General features: G+C 38.2%; 2 long non-coding RNA genes across 3 annotated transcripts in view; both read right to left on the reverse strand.

Annotated features, from left to right (window-relative positions):
- The window catches only part of LOC113259441 (uncharacterized), a 71,311-nt gene that overhangs the window by 26,132 nt on the left and 20,241 nt on the right, over positions 1 to 24,938 (reverse strand). The gene's annotated exons all lie outside the window — the stretch shown is intronic.
- LOC130543538 (uncharacterized) lies at positions 175 to 10,137 on the reverse strand. Its single transcript, XR_008958949.1, has 2 exons — positions 8,244 to 10,137; positions 175 to 2,398 (listed from the first exon to the last, which is right to left on the reverse strand). It is a non-coding gene; the product is annotated as an uncharacterized LOC130543538 (long non-coding RNA).

Genomic DNA, 24,938 nt, shown 5'->3' on the forward strand with positions numbered 1-24,938 from the left:
ATTATTTATTGCCAGGAAAAATAAGAGCACTAAAATAGAATAGAAAAACTATAACATTCAGGGAAACTGTGTTCCCTAGCTCATAACCAGAACTGTATATATGCACAGTGTATTGAAATTTTATTATAACGTGGTATGTTGTGTCTTGCTTTTTAAAGAAAAATAATTTAAATATTTTTGTTAACCAAAAAGTATTTTTATTTCTTTAAAAGATTTATTTATTTATTTGAGAGAGAGAGAGAGTGCATGCATGAGCACAAGGGTAGGGGCAGAGGGAGAGAGAGACAAGCAGACTCCCCAGTGAGTAGGGAGCCTGATATGGAACTCGATCTCAGGACCCTGAGATCTTGACCTAAGCCAAAATCAAAAGTCAGACACTTAACCGACTGAGCCACCCAGATGCCCAACAAAAAATTATTTTTAGAAGACAGAGATAATTAACCTTGGAAAACAACTCATTTCTTTGGTCAATGAAGAAATAAAATATATGAAGTATTTCTATTAATACAAATTCTACCCACGAAGCATTCTAAAGCTCTAGATATGAAATGAAATCTTCTCAAAAGACAATCTAGGTTTTACTAAGATTACGTTTACCCTACCAATATTGCAGTATTTATAAAGATATGGAGGCCATTATGGTAATGATGTTTTACGTTCTTTGAAGCAACTGAAATACACTGAACCGGATTCTGTGACTCAAATGGATAGGTGTGCCAGAAAATTCTGGGAGAATATCATTCTCTCATATAAGAATAGAGAAATCATGGGTACCCTATTCTTCTGTCATTTTTTTAAGTGTCTGTGGCCCATTTAGGGTTTCAGTTTAGGACAGGAGGTTATGCTCAGAAAAGAGTATTATCTTAATTGAATAACAGAATTACCTGCAATTTTGTAAATTGGAGAAAGATTTTTTTTCCCTTCATATGATATTATTAGGTGATTGCTTTCTGAGCTGACAGGAGAACACTGGGAAGGCTGAAGAATACAATTAAGAGGAGTAAGGGATGGAGCTTTGACTTCCCAGCAGCCCAGGAGCTTGGAGGAGGACAGTCAAGGAGTTTGGTTAATCCAGTGGATGGCAGTGAATGATCTGGATTCTGACTCCCCACGCTCAGCACAATAATGGTGCCCAGAGTCTCTCGGGTCTCCTTCCTTCTTCCGGCAGGATGCCAGGAGGCTCACACTTCTCACTTCTCAGTGACTTTTCTGCTTCTTCCTGCTCTTTTTCATCTCCAGTGCTTGGTGGTCGTGCACACTTGGGCTCTGCTAGGCCAGAGGACCATACCTGTACCTCTCCATCTGATTCATTGACACCGTGGCCTCTGACGTCAAGGATTTTCAAAGCACCAACATCGACTTTGTGGCTCCACATGACACGTGACGACCATGACACGAATACGTTCAAAACCAATGGCTACCATTTCTTGAGCACTTTCTGCATGCCAGGCAGAGAGCTAAGTATAGCATCATCTTATCTGATGACCCCAACAACTCTACAAAGTGGGGAAGAAGAGGATCCCCATCTTTCAAGCAGGGAAAAGGAAACTTTCTAAAAATCACACAACAAGCTAGAGCTGGGTTACAAACTGGAATTTAGAATCTAACAGCCAGGCTCTTGTCCCTTACCGTCTAGTTTTCAGTGTCATAAAAAATCCTATTTTCTGACAGTTTACAACATGAAATCAAGTATGCTACATACATTTTCCCATTTGGAACACAACGCTCGAAATACTCTGGATCTCCTTCGTGACCTTGGAGAAGGCTCTCTTCCCACAGAGGTCAAAATTACATGGTCAGGCTGCTAAGGAAGCCAAGTGTTAACACCAAAGATAAGAGTACAAGTCTTCATTTTGCTACTCACTAACTTTGTGAAGTTATTTAAATTTTCTGAGCCTAGGATTCTTTACCACTGAAATAAAGATAATAATTGTATGCTTCAGGAGTTATTAAGAATTATATAAAGAACGGTGTGTACTCATAGTCTCTCAGTAAATGTTGGCTGTCCTAATATTAATATTTGTTATTTTTCACCTGGAAAGTGGCCTCTGAAGTCCCCTCCTGAGCATCTCGGGGCATCTGCACTTGGAGCTCGGTCAAGAGGCAGTTGTGACTCAGCGTCTAGGAAGCATTTTTAACACCTTGGTTTGCTTCTATGTCAGAGTAACTTCGTGTCTCAGAAAAGGAATTTTTGCTTTGATTTGGGGTAGATTTTTATCATTCCCTTGTTCCAGAGGCTTAATCTTGTATTCTAGGACCTACCCACGAGTCCCAGAATTTATTCCACTGATAGCTTTCATAAGGTCTGATGAGACGCCATCCAAATTAGGGTTTGGGAATCTCTCCAGGTTGGTCAAAGCCCCTGGGGTTGGTCTGAGGTTTCTCTCCTGGACCTTTCCTACAAACAAAGAAAGAAAGTAGCAGGGATGTTTGAACTTGCCAAATCAAGGAGGTTGAGATGGAACGAGGGCCTCTTGACCTCTCCGGGATTTATAAACATCTAAGTATCTCCTGGGACTTCATTTTAACCTTCTGAGAGAGGCCTTGGTCGTGTACTCCATTCTAGGTTTGATCAAGATTAGCAGTGAGCTAAACCAAGCATACCCAAACAAATAAAGTAAAAGCAAAACACAACCCTGTTTGATCAGAGAGGCCAAATAGAGAACAGACTATGAGAAAAGACTCCCAGGAATGTATCCTATATAATCCCATCAAATTGTATATGTTCTCTAAAAACTTAAATTTAAATACTGGATGGGATGCCCTTGGGCTACATCTGAGATGGAACCTTTCTTCTGCTTCACGCTCAGCTCCTTAGATCAATGTCAAAGACATTATAAAAGTACAAGGTCTTCACTGGCAATGTAGAAACTGACTTTACGTAAATGTTTAGTTTTAAAACAATTATCTCATATTTGACAGATGCTAAGCTTTTTCAGGCTAGCATCTATCTACTCATATAAAGAAATGATTAGAATGATCAAATTAAATAGTAATTGGCATGCTATTTTTTGTAAGCAAAGCTGTTTAAAAACTTACTCTCACTTGTGGACATAATCACTAACAGCCAATTGACTTAAGTTAATTCCGTAGTAAAATCCTATAAAAGTGCACTGAGTATCACTGTTACTCAATTTTCCACAGCAAATTCTCTGTTTCTCCCACAGTTTGTGGAACAATCTAACTCAATATTAAACCCATTTCTCCTTTGTTACATTGCGAACCTGGGTTTCCTAAATCAAAGCTGTAATTCCTCCCATAAAGAATATTTGAATTATAGTTTTAATAAGACCTTAGAAAAATACTCATTTTCAGAGTTAATGAATACTTTTTAGCAATTACCAAAAAAAGAAGGAGAAAAAAAGAAAAAGAAAGCTTAACTCCAAGCCAATCCAATACTCACAACAGAGCTAGCTAGCTACGTACTTTGAAGGGCCCAATGCAAAAAGAAAAGGTGGGGTCCCCTTTTCAAAAACTATGGAGAATTTCTAGACAGTGAAAGCCGAGCAATAAAACAAGATCAAGTCCTTCTCAGTGCGGAAGCCCCGAGCAACTAGCTAAGTGTAAGTCTCATGTGCGTGAAGGCAGCCCTGCTCACAGCTGCATCCGGCTTCTACATGGTCTCGCATCGGGCAAATTCTTCCTTTCCCACGCTATGCACATAGCGTACATAAAGGTTAAGCTTTCTGAATTAATAAATATTACAGAATATTTGAGATCCATGAAAGTATGCTCAGAAACACAGAAAATATAAGGGAAAAAGGATTAATATAATTCAACAAAGAATGAAATAGTCAGAAACATAGCTCAATCATACCCTTCGTTACACAGTAGAAATGGAAGCTCAACAGTTAAAACTTTAATCAGTAACTCAGAATCTTTACCAGAAAACACCAGGCCCAGATGGTTTATCAGCTGTGTCTACCAAATATTCAATTAAGCAAACAGTTTCACGTTCATGAAATCTTCCAGAGAATAGAAAAAGAAAGAACATTCCCTGGCTCACTTTTTTGAGGTTAGCATGAATCTTGATACCTGTGATGAATAACATTTTCCCTCTACTCTGCATTTGTCCTCTATACATTTTTCTATACCTCTGGGCTTAGAAGCCTGCAAACTGTATCTTGTAGCCTTTTTGCCATCTGGCTTCCTGTTAGTTTCTGCTAACGTGAGGCACTGACGAGAGTCTGGAAAATGAGACTAACGTTGAAATGATTTGTTTCTCACTTCTGGCAGCTCCTTCCGGGACGGCAGCTTTAGCTGGGCTGCAGCAGCTGGCTATCAGGTTAACTGCTTGGTCAGCTCCTCCAACGGCAAGTGGCCTCAGAGTCATGGCAGTCATAAGGACCAGATAACTTTTTGTTTCTCTAGCCCTCATTACCTTCATCAAGTAACTATTCCTTGTGTGCCCCTCCAACTCATCCAATAACTTTGTAATTAATTTCATTCTCTATATTAAGTGTCCTCTTCTTGCAATATCTAGAATGGTCTTATTTTTTTCCTGCTTGGATACTGACTTAATGCAGTACTTAAACCATCTGAGAATACTTTGAGAAAGAATTGAATATATTTGCCTAAGTGCAAAATCCTGAACAAAATATTAGTTTAGCAATGTATTAAAAGAGATACTATGCGATTGCCAAGTTGTGTTTATTCCAAGATTTCAAGGTTATTTGAATCTTGGCAGATCAATCAACACATTTCCCACCAATAATATTTGACAGGTGAAAAGCCATATGATATTCTTTATAGACACAGGGGAAACATTTAACAGAATTTAGTATCCATTTATGATTAAAATTCTTACATAACTAGGAACTGAAGGGGATTCTATAACCTGATAAAGAAAATCTACAATGACTTCTAGATATCACTTTTCTTAATGTCAAAATGCTATAAACATTCTCTTTAGAATCATGAAAAAACCCAATGATTTCACTATCGCAACATCTATTTAACATTTTTTTTGGAGATTATAGCCAGGGAAATAAGGCAAGAAAAAAATAAGTGAGAGGATAGAATATTGAAAATTAAGAATTAATACTGTAATTGCTTAGATGACACAGATGATCTAGACAGAAAACCCAAAGAATCTATCAAGAATGTATTAGGATTAAAGAGGTTAGCAGAGTTGCTGGAAACAAAACCAATGTGAATAAATCAATTTCATTTCTTTACAATGGCAACAAACAGAAAAGGCAGTTTTATTATTCATGGTAGCAACCAAAAAAATCATAAAATGTACAAGTACTTTGTAGATAAATTATAAAATGTTATTGAAAGATATTTTTAAATAGCTAAGCAAACAGATCCATATCCATATTTTTGGAAAGATTCAATATAATCAAAAATATATATCAAGTTTAATCTCATTAGCTTAAAGTTTCAATAGAATTCTAATTAGAAGTTCGTGATTTTTTTGTGCGGAACTTGGCAAGGTGATTTTATATACCACAGATCAAAAAGTCAGGAGAAGGGCGAAAATTCTTCTAAAGCAAAATAATAAATTGGGGAGATTTGCTTCAACCTTAGTAAACAGTTATAAAGCTCTACTAATTAAGATATAAATGTGATATTGGCATAGAGATGGAGAATTTGGTCAGGGAACTAAAGATAGAGCCCCCACAGCTAACCCACACATTTTCAGAAACTTGATTTATGAACAGATTTGGCATTTCAGATAAGAGGGGAAATGAGGGAGTATTCAAGAATGCTGACGAACAATTATTTAACCACATGGGAAAAAAAGAAAATTGACATGTACCTCACATGATACACAAAAATCAATCCCAGGTTTAAAAAAATCAAGTTTTTAAAGAAAAAAACATTAAAATATTCTGGGAAAATGCATTTAGACACTTGTTAGAATTTATTAAAGGAAAACAGATGACACACTTTAAAGAAAAAGATCGGTATAGTCAACTGCTTTAGATTTAAAGCCTTAAGTTAATCAAAACATTTTTAAAAGATGAAAAACCAGACTGGGAGAATATACTTGCAGCACATATAAATAATAAGAATTAAAATATAGAATGTATTCAGGAGACAAGTGACATGATTTTACTTATGGTTTTAAAAGCTCACCAGGCCATTGTTTGTTCAATAAACTGTATAGGAGCAAAAGTGGAAAGTGGGGGAGCAGTTAAGAGGCCAGTTAGGTGTGAATAATGGAAATTTGGACTGGGGTAGTAGCAGTGGAGAAAAGAGATATAGACAGATTCAGGGTGGATTTTTCCATGTATGGTCAATAGAACTTGCTGACAAATTGTGTTTCAAAGAAAAAGAAAAAAAATTCTAATTAGATTCCAAATTTAATTCTAATTTAATTTTGATCTCAATCAACTGGATCCACAGGGTTCTATAAATATATACATCTATTTCTATTTATGAAGATGCCTGAGGGAGGAAAAGTTTAGCGTTGAGAAACCAAGAGCTCCCTTTGGGCCATGTTAAGTTTGAGGTGCCTATTAGATATTTACATGGAAATACTGGCTCCATTAAAATAGACATTGTCTGCTTTAGCTCAGATCTCAATAGAGATGTCAAGGTTAAAAGATGAATTTGGAGGTCATTGGCCATATATGGTAGGAGGGTACTCATTTGGGCTGTCACCTGAAACAGAAAAGGTTGTGACCTTTGCCTTTGGGGAATAAAGACAAAAAGGACCCCTACTTGGAGAAGACATGCTATCCCAGATGCGGGAGGCAGGGAAAGTACGGAAAATAGCAATGTCAAGTACAGTGTCCCAGGCAAAGTACTCAGTTGATCAGCTCCAGGAGCAGTGATATATGATAGTCAGTATTAAGTTATTTTTCCCAGGTTGTAGTCTTCTAATGTCTTCACCGACTTGCCTGTGCCAGGGCAGGGAGAGGGAGTTAAGCTTGCTGTTATGTTCACAGTGACCACCAAGTGGGGGAACAAATTTAGCTGCAGCCTGGAGAATTAGGTATAATGCAATAAGGGGTAACCCACAGAAGAGCACAGAACATCATTTCATAGCAGCTTACTATGAAATAATTAACTAGCCAATATCCCTTTTCTATGCTGAGGCAGCGGCTAGGAGGAAAGGGCAAGAATCACCGGTTAATATGAGCCAGTTCATTAGTGCCACCTCCCTTGCTTGTTGTTGGTGTACATACCTAAGCCAGTTTGTGCCAATGAGAAGTGACGAGAGTTTTGCTGGAGTCTTGACTCTTAAGAGAAAGCTATAACAAGTCAACCTCCTTCTCCCTAGACTTGAAAATGGAACGCTGTAGTTCCAGTTGCTATGGAACCACCATCTTGTGGCCATAAGGGAAATGTGAGATAAAGCTGATCCAGTGGATGGAGTGGAAAAAGAGGGAAAGAACCCAGTCCTTCTCATCAACAACCAACTCTGAACCATACCCTACCCTCGGAGCTACATTCCTTATTGAGTCAATACATTCCTTTTTTTAAAAGCTCTTTTTGGGTCAGATTTGCTAGTTGAAGCTGAAAACATTTTAACTGATACAAATGTTGGTACACAATCATCAGAAGGATTTATGGGAAAATTAAACATTCCTGGAGCTCAAAAATATGAAAGGGAAGAAATCTAAGAATGAGATGAACTACCTACAGAAATTTAAGATGAATGATTAGACTGTAGTCTAATTGGATATTGAAGAAAAAATTGATTCTAGATAAAGGACTTGGGGACATTTGGGACATTCAGTGTACTCAACGCTGTGTAGATTTCTGCAGAACCAAAAGTCAGGGAGTTATATAATTTTGAGACCATGCTAACAGTCATATTGAAAAATAAACCATTGGAAAACTAAAAATAAATGCTTGGAATTAGAAATCTTAATAAATATGTAGTAATAATGATTAATATGTTCTTCCGTTGAACGCAATGAAAGAATGAAAAAGGAATAGTAACATTTTACCTTGGTACTTAATCATTAATCCTTCTTTCTGAAGTGCTCAAAGAGCTTCACAAATAAGATAAATGTTAATAGCTGGAGACGGAGTAAAATTCTTTCTAAAAAAGTACACACAGTAACTGTTCAGGCAAAGATTTTCTTAGATTAGTCTGAAATACCCTAAAGAAAAGCTTATTCAAAACTCTCTGAAGTGATTTTCAGAGTTGTGTAGAATGCTTAAAGCCTTTTGGAGTCTAATATGTATATTATATGACATCCTTAGGCTAATTAAGTAATCAGTTTCCTTAAAATATATATATAAAACTACAATTTAAAAATGAATTGCTTACACCTGCTTACCAGCTCTGCACATCCATATCCATCAACGTCTGCTGACACTCCCAAAGAAATGTCTTGGGAGGGGGCGCCTGTGTGGCTCGGGCAGTTGAGCGTCAGACTTGATTTCAGCTCAGGTCATGATCTCAGGGTCACGAGATGGAGAGATGGCAAGGTCCAGCCCTGCTTCTGGCTTCACGCTTGGAAGGGAGTCGGCTTAAGAGTCTCTCTCTCCCTCTGCCCCTCCCCGCACTGTGTTCCCTCTCTCTTTCTTCCCCTCTCTCTCTCCCTCCCAAATAAATAAATCTAAAAGGAAGGAAGGAAGGGAGGGAAGGAGGGAGGGAGGGAAAGAGAAAAGAAGGAAGGAAGGAAGGAAGGAAGGAAGGAAGGAAGGAAGGAAGGAAGGAAGGGGAAAAAAGAAATGTCTTGGGAGTAAAATCTGTGTTCCTTACAGAACATGAAGGATCGCCTAAATTAAGGTTACGCAAAAGGTTGTCTGCCCTCTTCTGGTAGATCTTGAAGTTAAATCAAGGTTGGCTCCCAGGGCTATAAACTTTCATGCAGAGCCCAGGCTGTGAGTTTCTCTCCTTGCCCATCTAGCCTAAGACTTATGAAAATCAAAGTCAGTTTTTACCTGGAAAAGTTCAGAGGCTTAAGAGACAAATTCTGAAATCTTCTGTAGCATGAAGCACTGAGAACAAATTTTCATTGGAAGTTGACAGAGAGTGCTCCTGAACTTGACGATACAGCAAACTCACTTCTGACGATAAAATAGTCCTCACTGAATTAATAGTATGTCAATATCACATATTAATCCTTTATCCTTAGAGAATGATCTTTTTAAAAATGTTTATGAAGACACCACAATTCTGAGTTCGTTCTTAAGTCCATAACATGACTAAGAAAACTATATCCCACTTAGGAATATTGTCACCTGCCAGGAAAACATGGCCATATCTGTGAAAGAGAATGATTGTTTGGATAAGATTTTTTTCAGTCTTTGTCTAAGGGAATGGGAATGTGTCTGAGAGACATCTGTACCCTAATGACTAGAGTGCTGCAATGTGTTCTGGGCCAAGGATAATCGTGAGCTTTTTCTCAATAGCTTCGACCAAAAATGACAGAAACACGAGATGCTGAGCTCACAGCAGAAATCTTGGGAGGATGTAAGATGCCGTATTCAATCACAGAGCATTCCTTCTCACTGGCCTCAAATGTCGTCTCAAAATACTCTTCAACCTGGCACGTCAGGCGAATAGAGTGGGGACATAACACAACACCAAACGGTTCCTCTAGCATAGATGCAACAGTCCCCGTCCTTTTGCCCTAACTGTGGACTCTACACATAATTTTAAATACTAACTCAGGTTTTCCCAGAATTCGATACCAGGAGAGGGCAGTACTCTAGATGAATCCTTGGGTAGAAACAGTCTGCAGTGTAAATGAATAAACAGACATTCTGAATTACTCAGCCATCATTTATGAGTTTGATTCTTAAGAGTCATTTCTGAGAATGGAGTTGAATCAGGACCTGATGAAAATGAGGTTTTATTTATTATTTTTAAAGATTTTATTTATTGATTTGTCAGAGAGAGGGAGAAAGATTGAGGGAGCACAAGCAGGGGGAGCAGCAGGCAGAGGGAGAAACCAAGAAACCAAGAACCCAATGTGGGACTCAATCGCAGGACCCTGGGATCATGACCTGAGCTGAAGGCAGACACTTAACAGACGGAGCCACCCAGGCACCCTGAAAATGAGGTCTGAAACGGTAAAAGCCAAGACATAGGCCCTGAGTCAGAGCGGCCCTACCAACACACCACCAACCTGTGAGATCCCCCCTTGCTGGCCAGTCCTTCATCTCATCTCTGTAAATGCAGCAAAAAATAACATCCTATTCATAATTTAGTAAATTCATTTTAAAGTTTCGTCTCAAAAACTTAACGTGTTTTAATTATAAACCTTTAATAATAAAGGTCACCTAACGACCTTTTAAAATTTTTAATTCTTTTCTTAATTTCTATTTTCTTTTCCTAAACTAAATTACTTTTCATCTAAACAGAACTGTTACAGAGACACATTAAGAACCCATAGATCTGCGCACATATATTTATTTTAATGGGATTGAGAACACATTAAATATACACTTATGTGACTAAAGGAAAGCCCACAGTAATAAAATAATTCTGGAAAACCAATAAGGGCTGGAAATGGGAAATTACATGGATATTAACAGATAAAATCACATGTCAACAAATTGTTTTAGATGGTGCTGGTATGTACAGATGCAGGGAAGTGAACTATAACCCTCTGAGATCATGGCACCAAATTAATGAATAACTTTGCATGAGATTAAGGATCCGTGACCAAGACACTGCCTACAAAGCAGTGAAACTTCTCAGTGGACAGACAGCTAATGAATTTGCTGGTTCTCTATTAAACTGTGGAATAAACCACGAGCCTGGGTCGTAAGGCTTAACAACCATCTTAACAAGGCCCATTGCTTTCCATACTAATGGCATGAATATTGTGTAAATCAAATATCAGAAGGAACGTTCTGAAAAACAGAGTGTGCTAAAGGAGATGTTAGGGCAGAACGTTGAAATGTGACTGTCGTAGAAAATCCAGGGTGATTGGTGACTGCCTGAACCCTGAGGGGAAGGAAAACAACAGGACTAATAAACATAAAAATTTATTTTCCATTTAAAACTTGTATATTGTTACATTTTCAGATTTTACATTCTTTAATGTTACAGTGATAATCATAATGTACATTTAATATTAATTGCCATAACTTTCTGCAGGAAGTCCTACTCTATTCTGAACACATTACATGTATCATCCAATCTCAGAACAACTCCGTAAGTTGTCTTACTAGCTGAGGAGACTGAATCACAGGACAGATACATAGGATACAGAGAGGCTCAAGGGAGATCCCAAAAGGCAGAGCTAGAAGTGAATCTAGGCAGCCTGACTCAAGAGTCATGTATTAATCAGAATGCTGTATTGTGATAGTTAATTTCATGTGCCCCTTTGGCCACGCTGTTGTGCCCAGTTACTAGTTAAAACACCAGTGTAGATGTTGCTGTGAAGGTAATTTTTACATGCGACCTAACACTGAAATCAGTAGACTTCAAGTAAAGCAAACTCTTCCCTGTAATGTGGATTATGGGTGGACCTTATCCAATCCATTGAAGGCAAAGACTGAGGTTTCCCCAAGAGCAAAGACTGAACGTTTCCCCAAGAAAAAGGAAGTCTACCTCAAGACTACAACATAAAAACCCTGCATGAGTTTCCAGCCTGTAGGTATGGGACTCAAAACCAGCATCAACCCTTCCTTGAATTTCCAGACTGCTAGCCTGCTCCACAGATTTTAGACTTGACAGCCTTCATACTTGCATGAACCAATTCCTTAAAATAAATCTCTTTCTCTCAATTTCTCTTATAGAAATTTCTCTCTATATATTTCTGTTTCTATGGCGAATCCTAATAAATTCATGTAGATTACTATAATCTGAAGGTTGCCTTATATAGCATTTATTAATCTAATTTTCACTATAACCTTATGTCCTAGGTGAAACAAGTTATTATTAACATGTTAGAGATAAAGAAAATAAGCCAATGGAGAGCAGATTATTTATCTAAATCATAGCACCAGTAAAGAATAAAGCCTGAACTAAAATGTGAGCCAAAGATGACAAGATCTGCCAACAGATGTGTTATGTTTGGCTCTAGCAGATGTGTTATATTTCTGTAGGGATTTGACTTTGCCACCACCTACCTAGGTCTTCTGACTCCATGGTCTAAAAATATTTCCTCCACCTCACACCACCTCTCAAATGCACAAGTACATTTATCAGATAATTCTAACAAGAAGGAAGAAGAGAACACTGAATCAAAAACTTTAGATAAATTCTGCCCTTAGCCACTTTCTGGGGCATGGTATGCAAAATAGGCAAAAATGTAGAAAATAGAATCAAGAAAACCAACGTCTTCATTCACTTACTCAAATACATATAGAGTGCCTAGTGCCCAGTATATAAGATCCTTTGGAAGATGGCAAAAGGAATGTATTAATATTGAGTCACAGAGCAGGGGGTCTATGCTAAAAGCCAAAAAGTGTTTCTAACATTTAAATTAGTCCCAGCAGTTGTACCCTCCTCTTTAAGCTGCTACACCATGTCACCTATGCACCACTCCAAATTTTAGTATTTATTATATGCGTACAGTGAAAGGCAAACAATAGTAAGATAGTCAAACAAGCGGACCACAGTTGACACTAGTTGGATCTAATAGATGGAATAAGTAGAGTACATAGTGCTTAACTGAAGAGTGCTGTTTTCCAGCAGAAAGTAAAGAGCCGTACTGTGTAAACACTTATAAAGATGTCATTTGAAGCAAAGTGAAATGGCTATGCAATGAGTGTTTATTGAAGAGATTGTACTACTCATAAGATTGTGATTAGCTCTGCTCAGCAATTTGATTCTTTTTTTAAAAATTTTATTTATTTGAGAGAGAGTGCGAGACAGCACGAACAAGGGGGAGGCGTAGAGGAAGAGGGAGAAACAGACACCCCACTGAGCAGTGAGCCCCATGTGGGGCTCAATCCCAGGATTCTGAGATCATGACCTGAACTGAAGGCAAACGTTTAACCCACTGAGCCACCCAAGCACCCTAGTAATTTGATTCTACTTCCCTTGGCAACTCACCCTCCCACTCACTTCAGTGACTTTTGCAAACCTTATCTACTCTCTTCCAACCTTCAGTCCTTTCCTTCCATCCCAGAAGATCTCATTCTACTTCACAGAGAAATAGAAACCATCTGATAGGAATTCCCTGAGGCACCTGGGTAGCGCAGTCGTTAAGCATCTGCCTTCAGCTCAGGGCGTGATCCTGGTGTTCTGGGATCCAGCCCCACATCAGGCTCCTCCGCTAGGAGCCTGCTTCTTCCTCTCCCACTCCCCTTGCTTGTGTTCCCTCTCTCGCTGGCTGTCTTTGTGTCACATAAATAAATAAAATCTTTAAAAAAAAAAAAAGGAATTCTCTGACCACCCACACGGTTACCCATCATCATTTCCCATCTAAAATGGAGGAGCTGACGCTTCTTTCTTCCAGAGACAAACTTTTACTTGGTTCTTTGGCTTCCATCCTGTGATGGTGAATTTTATAGGTAGGCTTGGCTACTTTATGGCACCCAGTATGGGGTCAAATACCAGTCTTTATGTTGCTGTGAATGTGATTTTTTTAGAAGTGATTAGCATTTAAATCAGTAGACTTTGAGTAAAAACAGATTATCTTCCACAATGTATCTTCTACTTCTCTCCCTTACACATTCTATATTTTGTTTACTTTTAAATAAGCACTATGTACCAGGTCAAAATAATAGAATATGAATTTCCACAGCATCCTCAAATTACCACCTTATTCTCTTTTCTGCTTCATACTTTTGATAGTTGTTTATTCTGTTTTTCTCCTTTTTGTGCTTGTCATTCATATATTTGTTCAATGAATGAAGAAGTAGATGACTGGAGAGTCTTCTGGATGCAAAAATTCTAGGCACTTGGGGACTATCAAAAATATAAAAATATGAAAACTACTCCTTAAACAAGGTATATAATATAATATAATATAATATAATATAATATAATCACATGATAGTTATAAGCAAGGAGGTATGGAGACAAAGCATCAAAAGGGTAGGGATTCTTCAGAAGATTTCTAGGAGGGGATAAAACTTAGATCAAGATCATTGCAGTGAAAGACATACTCCAAGAGCTCATTTGCGGGATGGAAGGAAAAAATTAGAGTCAACTACAAAGATAGATGTGAAGTGAGGCAACCACAAATAATTCTGGAAGTAGGCAAAAGGTGGGGGAAGATGGAGATTTTTAAAGAGAGTAGGGGAAGTGGATGGGGGAGATGGGGTAACTGGGTGATGGGTATGAAGGAGGACACATGATGTAATGAGCTCTGAGAGTTATATGCCACTGATGAATCACTAAACTCTACCTCTAAAACTAATAATACACTATATGTTAATTAATTGATTTTAAATTAAAAAAACATAAAGAGAATGAGCTTTTCAGGGCATAAATTGGATGTCCCTCTGCCACCAGGGCAGACTGCTCTTCCTTATATGCTCAACTACGCATTCAACAAAGTTTTTTAGTAACATATAGCCACTTACTAAGCGTTGGTAGTAGTAGAATTTCTGCTTCCCTCTGTTCTTCACTTGTTATATCTCTTTAAGACTGCTATAATCTCAGTAAGGCTAGAAAACAAGGCCATTTCCCTGGTTATAGAAGCCACCTTGAAGGCAAAAATGAAGGTCAAGCCTGTGTGTGTGTGTGTGTGTGTGTGTGTGTGTGTGTGTGTGTGTACAAGTATGGTTTGTGTGAATGTGTTAAGTGTGTAAATATGGCCTCAGTCAGGGAAGACTTTGCTGAGGAACTGTGTCTTGAAGGAAGAAGGGGAGTCTGCTAGCGAGGCACAGTAAGCCTGTTCCAGGCATAAGGTAACATAAATCATTTGGAGATCTTTCAGAAGATCCATTCAACAGGAGCATAAACGGAACACGGACAAATGGTCAACGCGTAGGATTGGATGACAGAAGTCCACTTTAATTCCATGCCAAGAGGCTTAGATTTTGTCCTAAAGACAACTGAAAGCTTTTGAAGGTTCCTGGCAGAAGAGTGACATGGCGCGATTTCCTCTATAGAATGTCAGTATGAAGAACAGTGCAGGGAGGCAGCAGATCCTTTCACTAATCCGTATGTCTGACTCTGTGCTACAGAGGGGGCCCCTGGGGCCAGGGATGTCAGGGTGTTGGGAGAGCGGGGAAACGCAGAGAAAGGGTGCCAGGCAGTGATAATTGATACCATGACCCAAAAGCCGAAGGAACAATCAGGGGATCTGGGCAGAGGGTCTGAAGTTCAAGAGAGTCAGATTCATGAGGGTGGCCGAAACTGGCTTAGAGGCCAGTATCCAAGTTTGGTTATGGTGCAAAGAAATCTAGGCCAGGAAGATGCAGACATAATTAGAGAAATGGTGAGAACAAGGATGAAAGTTTGATATTGTCAGTTATGGGATGTTGTGGTTAGTCACGGTGAAACTTTCAGAGATGTCCATTTTCGCTGGTTCATAGAACAGGCAGACATGCTTCCTACTTAATGTTACTTTCTTATGGAGTCTCTTGGATTCATCAGCATCACTAAAAATTCATTCTTAAATATAATCCACAATAAAAAGCGTGAGAAAACAGAATGATATGTCAATAATGCATTACACTGCTTTGACTAGGGAGAAATAACTCTTTAATGTAGCTCTTTAATGATTATGGAATCTTTATAGAATAATAAGGAAAGAAGTCAAAGATGAGGCAAGAAGATAAAGGCGATACGATTACAATTACTGTCCCAAGGAGTTTGCAATCTGCAATCTCATGTTCCAGATACCTACAGTATAGAACACTGTGTGGTATGCGTCAAAATAGGGGCATGAACAATTGCCAAATGGGTACAGAATCCAAGTTAGGACACAGTAAATTTGAGGTGCAGGAAAAAAATTCATGTGAAAATGTGATTAGGCAACTGGGAAGCTGGAACAGAGTCAGAAGAGAGGTTGGAGTTCAAGGCTAGATTTGGAAGTTGCCCATCTAGAAGTGATATTTTGAAGCTTTGAGATGAAGTATGGGTGCCAAGGAGAAGCATGTGAAAGAGCAGAAGAGAATCAAGATGTGAACCTTCTGGAAGATGCCCCTACAAGGGACAGAAAGAGGAGCGTCGGGAAGGGAGGTTTGGGAATGATGAGAAGGGAAAGAGGTGTGAGGTTGTGCACTGTCATCAAGAGGCCAAGGAAATGCGAATGCCAAGCCAGAGGGAAGACCTGCAATGCAAAATGCTGGTGAAGTTTCATAACTTGGTCCTGATGAGGCTGCCTATCATCTGCAAGAGAATGGCTTCAGGAAATAGGAAGAGAAAAGGAAGATGGTGGGGGGTTGAGTAGTAAATGGGAAATTGGAAAGTAGAAGCCATGGAAGAAAAACACTACCTCAAAAAACAGAACATTTGTGGAGTCTGGTGACAAGAAAGAGAGAAATGCAAAAATAGTTTAAAGGGCCAATGAGCTTGAGGGTCAGACGTTCTAGTTTGCTTTGATTGGTTTGGTTTTATTTTTAACTTAGGGGAGATAATTTTGATTCCCAATTAAAGATGAGTCAAAAAAGGAGAAAGAGATTTAAATTTAGGAAGGAACGGGAGAATAAAATAGGGTTCTTGAGGGATGTTGGTTCAAAGACTCACATAATAATAAAGGGTATTTTTTATTTACTGCTTACCGTATGCCAAGTAGAATGCTAGAAACTTTACATACATTAAGTAATGTAATCTTTACAACAATACTGTTAGAGAGGTATTGTTAAGCTCATTGAGTGATGCAGGACCGAGACTCAGAATCATGAGGTAACTTTTCATGGTCATACAGCAAGTTAAGTGGTGGGGCTCGGAATGAAATCAGATCTAACTGGACTCCTAGGCTCATTCTCCAACTCCTGTGCTAGGTTGATCCTAACAAGGCAGAATATTCAACAGAATTGCAAAAAAAATGTAATCATGTCGGTATTTTCCCACCTTCTCTCTAATCAGTGATGCTAAGCTCAGTATGTGTAGTGGGCATCACTGTGGTGCACCAACATCCAGCCCTCCTTCCTTTCTGGGCACACAGAGAAGTGTACACATCAGTCCCTTGTTGCTGGGTGGGGCTATGTGAAGAGTTCAAGCAGATGAAATGTGAATGAAAGTAACCCAGCGCTTTTGGGCTGAAGCAGTGAAAAGCGTGATTGTCCTATTTCACCCTCCTTGTGCCACTTATGGAGGAAGATCTTGAACTGAGGTGGCAGGGCCAAGAGACTGAAGCTGAGTACATCACTCATTCACAGTACGGAGGGCAACAGCTTTGAAGAGTTGGCCAGGCGCTGCAGTGAATTTTGTGTGAACAGAAACATTCTTGTATTGTGTTAACCTGCTAATATTTAGGGATTGCTTGTTACCATGTTACAAAACAAACTTATGCCACAGCAGAATTAAGAAGGAAGACCCAATCTGTATCGGGGACATTCATTAAAAGGTTTTTGAAAGGGGTAATAACCAAGTTATTCCTAACGATGAACAGAGGTTAGACAGGCAACAAGTAGAATAAATAGAACAAGAAGAACAAGTAGAGGGTATACCACAGACCAAGGAACAAGATGGCCTATTCAGAGAAGAACATGGCGGGTCATTTAGGGTTAACGGACATTGTCTTTATCATAAAGTTAATATGTATACACACAGTTTCTTATTCTATGCTATTTCATTTACATCTGTCCAGACTTGTTTAAACAACATAATTTTTTCATTATTATATCTTTATGAAACATTTAATATCTGTTATGAGACATTCCTTCTCACTATTTTACTTACTATTTAACTATACTTTTTATTTATTTTTTGAGAGAAACCTTAGGAGCTTAAACTAGTAAACCGATGAAAGCTTTATACTTGTATTAGTTTCTCACTCTTGCTATCAAGTCAGTGGCTTAAACTAACATGAATTTGTTATTTTAGTATTCTGAAGGTCAGAATTCTGCAAACAGTTTCAGTGGGCTAAAATCAAGGTGTCAGCAGGCCTGAATTCCTTCTGGAAGCTCTAGGGGGAGTCTGTTTTCTCACCTTTTCCAACTTCTAGAGGCCACCTATATTCCTTGGTCTGTGGCCCCTTAGTCCACCTTCAAATCACATAGCACAACCTCTGCTTCTGTCCTCTCTCTGATTCTGATCCTTCTGCTTTGTTCTTCTAAGGACCCTTGTGATTATATTGATCCCACCCAGATAATCCAGGATAATCTTCCCATCTTAAAATTCTAAATCGCATCTCAAAATCCCTTGTACCACGTCAGGTCACATAGTTTCAGGCTCTGGGAACTAAGATGTAGACATCTTTGGGAGGTTAGTAGTCAGCCTACTACAATACTTAAAGGAATTTTGAGCAAGGTTGTAAGCAGAGAGTGAGGGAGAGAAAAAGCTCTAAAATAAGAATGCAACCATATTGGAGTGGAACCTAAAATAAAAGAATTTTTAAAAAAAAGATAAGCAGAGAAGAGAAAGGGCAACATTTGAAGATCAGTAAAAGAAAAAATCTATATCAGGACCAAATAGACAATTTCCTGCTCATACAAGCTAACTAATGATTTTCCCCATCATATCGGTGAGGAGAGGGATTACTAAAGTAATAAATAAGCTCAAATTTACATGAATACATTGCTATATATAATTACACTCTGTGTACTGTAGTTAAATTATATAATGAGGGATTGTTCTTATAAACCAAATACGTTTTATTGTTGTTTTTCTAAGGTCCAGTGTGATACAACCTTACCATGTATTGAGACAGACGGATTTCTGAACTCTCAGGGTTTTATCTGAGTATTTTCGTCAAGATTTTAAAACCCAGAGCTGACAGGGTAAGAAGGTATAATATCTTTGTATTGCCTTTTAAACCTGGCTTAACATTATATCAGCACAATATAACATGCAGATGATGGGGCCCGGGCCTATGGAAGAAACACAGGAAACCAGCAAGCGAGCCTTTGCAGTCAATGGTGAGAACTGCTGTGACCAAACTCAAACTTGTCCGTGCACCTGACGCACAGTAAGCCAACGTCCAAGACACCGGTTTTGAAGCCTTATTATCAGAAGGGCAGCCCAACGAGAAGGCAAAGGATCATTCCCAAAGCTGTCTGGCCCTGTTGAGTCTAGGGGAAGCTTATATACCTCACAGGAGGGTAAGCGGTTTCTTGAAACCTTGAAACAATGTAAGCATTCTTCTGGACAAGCAGGCACTATTTGGGTCCTGGTACCATCAGATTCGATATGTTGAGATAGATATTACCCTCCGGTCCCCATTAGGTTTCTACAATCAGTGGGTAAACAGGGAGAAGGGGTAAAGAAGACAAACTTAATGATTGAGCAAGCATGATGTTAAGAGACGCATAAAACATAATTGGGTAAGGAACAAAACAGAACATGGAGGTAATAATGCAACTAATACAACTATAGTTCCGAACAGGTCCAGGAACCAAGCATCCAGCCAAAGCACTGATAATAGAGATAAGAGTGGTACAGAGATATCTTCCAGTTACCGGAAGTATGGGAACAGAGAAACAGTAAATGACCTCCACAAGGATGAAAAGGACAAATACAGAACGAAAGCCATTCTTGGGCAGTGCTTCTCACCTTTAGTAGGTCTACAGCTCACCTGGGGAGCTTGTTAAAATACAGCTTCTGATTCAGCAGGTCTGGGGTGGGACCTCAAATTCTACATTTCAGATAAGCTCATAGGTGATGCCAGGATACTGATCAGTAGACTATATTTTGAGAAGCAAGAGTCCAAACAGACACTAACTTGATTTATCCAACAAGTTAATGGTATGAAGGGAAAAAAAAAAACAAAACTGGGTGGGAGCGGTGAGAAACTGAACTTGAGAATCTCAAGAGACCCTGCAATCAAATGCAGTGAGTGGTACTTGTGTGGCTCCTGATTAGAACAAATGAATTGTAAAAAAAAAGCACAAAACTTTTCTGAGACAATTGGATTCTTTGATTCTGAAATGGGTTTGAGAATTCTCATTCATTTCGTTAGGTGGGATAATGGCTTACTGGTTATGCTAGCTAATACCCATTATTTTAGAAATGCATGTTGAAGTATGTAGGAGTCAAATGCTCTAAAATACTTCAGTAAAAAGAAAAAAACGTAAAGAAAATTGATAATTGTTAAATTTGGGTGATGGGTGAATGGGGGTTTACTCTGTTTTTCTTCCTACCTGTATGTAGAAAGAATTGAAATAATTTTAAGAAAAAAAATTCCAAGTAGGTACGGTAGCTGAGCACGAGGATGCTAATATGCTACCAGTCTATTACATTTTTCCTACGAATTCTACCTGGTGCTCTAAATCTACTATAAATGAATGAGCCATAGTTAAAAGTTGAGATCCAATGCTGTACTACCAACAAAAACAATAAAAACTAAAGCCCCCTTGGATGAATTAGTTTACTTCTTCACAAAGCACAATATTTAATTATCAGCTGAAGATTTACTATCTCTTCACTGGCCAGCCAGTTAATCATCCTGGTAGTTTAAGGGAACATATTCCTGGCTCTCTAGTTCTTCCTTATTATTTATAAAAATCAGAAGTATTAGAGTTTCTTTTCTTTTTCTTTCTTTCTTTTTCTTTCGGCTGCTCCGGGACACTGTAAAATTACGACTTAGATGTGAAATAATTTAAAATAATAAGTGGATAAATAAGTGTATCATTTTAGGGAGTGGCTATTTCACTCTGATCCCTGATTCGAAGAGAATCTCAGAAAAGTAGTTGATTTTAGATACCCCCAAATTTAATCCATTAAATAAAATACTGATAAATAGACCTGAGTATAAGTATATGATAAAAATGGCATTTCAAAATAGAGAAAAGATAGATGATTTAATGAACAAAAATGGGATAATGGTCAGCCATCTGGAAAATAAATATAACTGTGCCTTTCCCTCACTCTTTTCACAAAAATAAATTACAGGGGGATCAAAGCTTTAAGCATAACAAGAGAATTATTTATAATTTTGGGAAAAAATAGGACTTTTAAAGGACAAATACAAAACTCAATAAACCATGAAGAAAAGGATAGATGAGTGTGTCCATGTAAAATTTTTAAATTCTGCTCAGGGGGAAAAAAAACATAAACAAAATCAAACACAAATGACAGAAACTGAAAGAACATTTGCAATATATGACAGACTAAAGTTTATTTTCTAAATATATGAAAATCTTTAACAAACCAAGTCATAAAAGAATTCAATACAAACTGGAAGAAAGAACATAAAAAAAAGTCTTAAAACATAAGAAAAGATGCTCATTCATAATCTTAAAAATGGTCATTAAAATGAGAAACCATTTTAACCCAATCAAATTTGTAAGCATCAAATAGATAGTTTACAGCATTAGTGAGGTTGAGGGGGAACAGGAATTCTTTTTTTTTTTTTTTTAAGATTTTATTTATTTATTTGACAGAGTTAGAGACAGCCAGCGAGAGAGGGAACACAAGCAGGGGGAGTGGGAGAGGAAGAAGCAGGCTCACAGCGGAGGAGCCTGACATGGGGCTCGATCCCACAACACCGGGATCACGCCCTGAGCGGAAGGCAGACGCTTAACCGCTGTGCCACCCAGGCGCCCCAGGAACAGGAATTCTTGTCTACTACTGACAGGAACAAAATTTGGTAGTATCTAGCCATACTTAACATGCTCATGATCATTGACCCAGCAAATCCACTTCTAGGAATTTTCAACAGATATATTCATACAGATGTTTTAAGGAATATGTACATGCATATTTCTTGCAGTATTATTTATTAAAAAAACACCAACAACACTGAGAATGTCTTAAAATCCATTAGTAAAAGGCTAGTTAAATAAATTATTATTTATTCATACAATGGAATGATATGTAGCTATTAAAGTGAATAAGATAAGTCTGCATATTAATGTATTTACAAGATCAAATGAGGGCCACAGGAAAATATTTGGGGGAGGGACTTTCTGAAAAAAATGATTTTTAGACTATCCATGGTTTACATTTTGCAAGTGATCACATCTTGGTTTAGGTGTAACTACAAAGGCAAATTCTTGCTTATTTAAGCCTCTTACTTAAAATCCTTGGAAGAAATGCTGAGGTTGAAACAGAAAGAGGAGATTGCTTCAGGCCAGAAAAAGTCCCAGAAAACATCATGAAATCTGGAACTAATCTGTATGTTTGACTCATAGTTTCATGGGAACCATTAAAATATCCAACTCCACATCCAGGCTTTACAGATGTAGAATTGGAGGTCCAAGAAAAATTTATGGAATCAGTAATATTTGGTGCTCATTTGCATATTAAATAGAGAGTTAACATATCTTAAAGGCTATATATTTAATTTAACTTTAGTTAAATTTAAACTTTAGTTTTAATTTAACTTTAAAGGCAGTACCACATTTATAAGTCATGGAATGATTTGCATTTTGCTATGAAATGATATTAACACTTTGAAGAAGAGTTGTTTTAATAAACAGAGACTTGTTGATCACAATTACAGGTTATTCTGAACAAAATAACAACTGTTTTTTGCATACTGTCCAGATTGCTATGGCTATTAAAAAAATTTTTTTCTATGAATCGCAGTGATAAAGTTGAATCTCTGGATCACCAAGATATCTGTAAATATAGAAACCTATGCTCTGAAGGCACTATTAGAAGTAACCCATTCTACTCTGTCCATGTGTTCCCATTTAGGACCGCAAATAAATCTTCAAAACCACAGGGCAGATCATTCGTTTCTCAAAGACTAGGACTTTTCTTACAGAGTTTAATATGTTATTCTGCTCTTAACAGGTGCTCAATAAACACTAAATTAATTGTTTGAGGAGACTGGACCAAGTGGAAGGAGCCTGGTCTTCAGAGTGAGACAGACTGGATCCCAATTCTGGCTCTTCTACTCACTGACTGTGATGATTTAGAGCAAGTCAGTTTTCTCTTCTATGGATAGAAGTCGGCTTCACCAACTTTTTTTTCTATGCCATTTTGGGCACAAATGAAATTTCATTAAGAATCACTCAAATTTCACTGGCTTTTTCCCTACCTGCAAATTTTATAACCTCAGTATCCTATACACCTCTCTCTAAGTGTTTCCAGAAATCCTTAAGGGATTCACATACCAAGTTGCTCCTTCTGGATACTGCCTTGCTCCATGGACACTGAGGCTCTCCAAGGTGCCCTACTGCTCCTCTGGGTGCCAGTCTTGCTTCTGTCTACACTGGGCACCTCAGCCACATTGTGAACCTACCCGGGTTAGTAAGTCCCTCGTGCTTACTGTCCCTGCTACCACTCAATCTCTGGTCCCAGCAGATACCTCCGCTGCTCCCCCAAGGTGCCATCCCAGACAACCGTACTCAGGGGCTCAAAGTTGCTTGGTGATCTGTGGTGATGTATCCTCTGGGGCAGTACTCTGAGAGTTCCTCCAAACATGGTGCTTTTGTGTGCCAGTAACAGAGCTCTTTCTTTCTCTCTTTCTTTCCTTTCTCCCTTTTCCTTCCTTGTTCCCCTCTCCCCCCGTTCTCTTTCTAATTTACAGACCCCTGCTCTCTGTAAGACTAAGGCTTCAACAGAGGCTGTATTAGAAGTTAGTGTTAAGTGATGAATCTCATATTATATTCAGAATTCCTTTTCCTCTTCTAACTAACTATAGTTGACCCTTGAAGAATACGGAGGATAGAGTTATGGTGCTAACCCCGTGTGGTCAAAAAATCCACATATAATTTTTGACTCCCTAAAAACTTAACTACTAATAGCCTACTGTTGACCAGAAGCTTCAATTAATACATATTTTGTATATTTTATGTAGTATATACTGTGTTCTTATAATAAAGTAGGCTACAGAAAAGAAAATATCATTAGGAAATCATAAGGAAGAGGAAATACATTTGTAGGACTGTACCTATTTTTACTAAAAAAAAAAAATCTGTTATAAGTGAACCTGCTCGGTTCAAACCTATGTTGTTTAAAGGTCAACTGTATCTACTACAGGTTCATCTCTGTATGCCTGGCTTCTCCTTCCCTTAGACAATTCTTCTCAGGGACGCGGGGGTGTCTCAGTTGGTTAAGCGTCAGCCTTCAGCTCAGGTCATGATCCCAGGGTCCTGGGATTGAGTCCCGCATAGCATAGGTATCTTTGCTCAGCGGGGAGCCTGCTTCTCCCTCTGCCTGCTGCTCCCCCTGCTTGTGCTCTCTCTCTCTCTCTCTGACAAAAAAAAAAAAAAGAAAATTCTTTCTCTCAGAATACATTTCAACCTCTGTTAAAATAGAATTGTGTTGGCCCATATAACCAGTTTGTCGTATATTCCAGATAGGATTATAGACAGCCTGTGCTCAAAGTGAAATCCTCATTAAACACAGAATACATATAGCGATACCCAAATTATAAAACTGTTGTAATATCTTATGATATTCTTACTAGGGTTGTTCGAATTTTAAAATAATTACTGACACATTGAAAACAGTCAATAAATGTTAGCTAGTAGTACTAATAGTAGTAGTATATAATACTTTTTATTATATTTGTATGATCAATTTAAGATGTTACTTAGTGTCTTATGTTCAGAATAAATTTCTTTTGATACATTAGTATTTATATTACTATATTTACTTTCTTTTACTGCATCCCTTCCTACTGATAACTTACAGAATAACTGGGAAAATAAGCAAATTATGTTCATCTACATTCAAGTTAAGAAATTTTTGTTGTTGTTGTTAGAGGGAGCATGTGTGGGTAGGGTGGGGAAGGAGCAGGGAGAGAGAGAGAGGGAGAGAATCTCAAGCAGATTCCCCACTGAGCACAGAGCCCCATGGGGATGCTCAGTCTCGTGACCCTGAGATCATGACCTGAGCCGAAATCAAGAGTCAGATGCTTAACCGACTGAGCCACCCAGGTGCCCCTCAACTTAAGAACTTTTAAGAGTTACTTCTGATCCAAAATTTTAACAAAAATCTTACCTGTAAATTCTTAGCTGTGAATTAAACTTAAAAGTTGTTTGATTTGAAAAATGAAAAAAATAGCATGAGGATTTAATTAATACATACATACATATGGAGTGCTATCTGC

This window comes from Ursus arctos, unplaced genomic scaffold (genome assembly GCF_023065955.2).
Source record: "Ursus arctos isolate Adak ecotype North America unplaced genomic scaffold, UrsArc2.0 scaffold_13, whole genome shotgun sequence".
Classification (NCBI taxonomy): Eukaryota; Metazoa; Chordata; class Mammalia; order Carnivora; family Ursidae; genus Ursus; species Ursus arctos.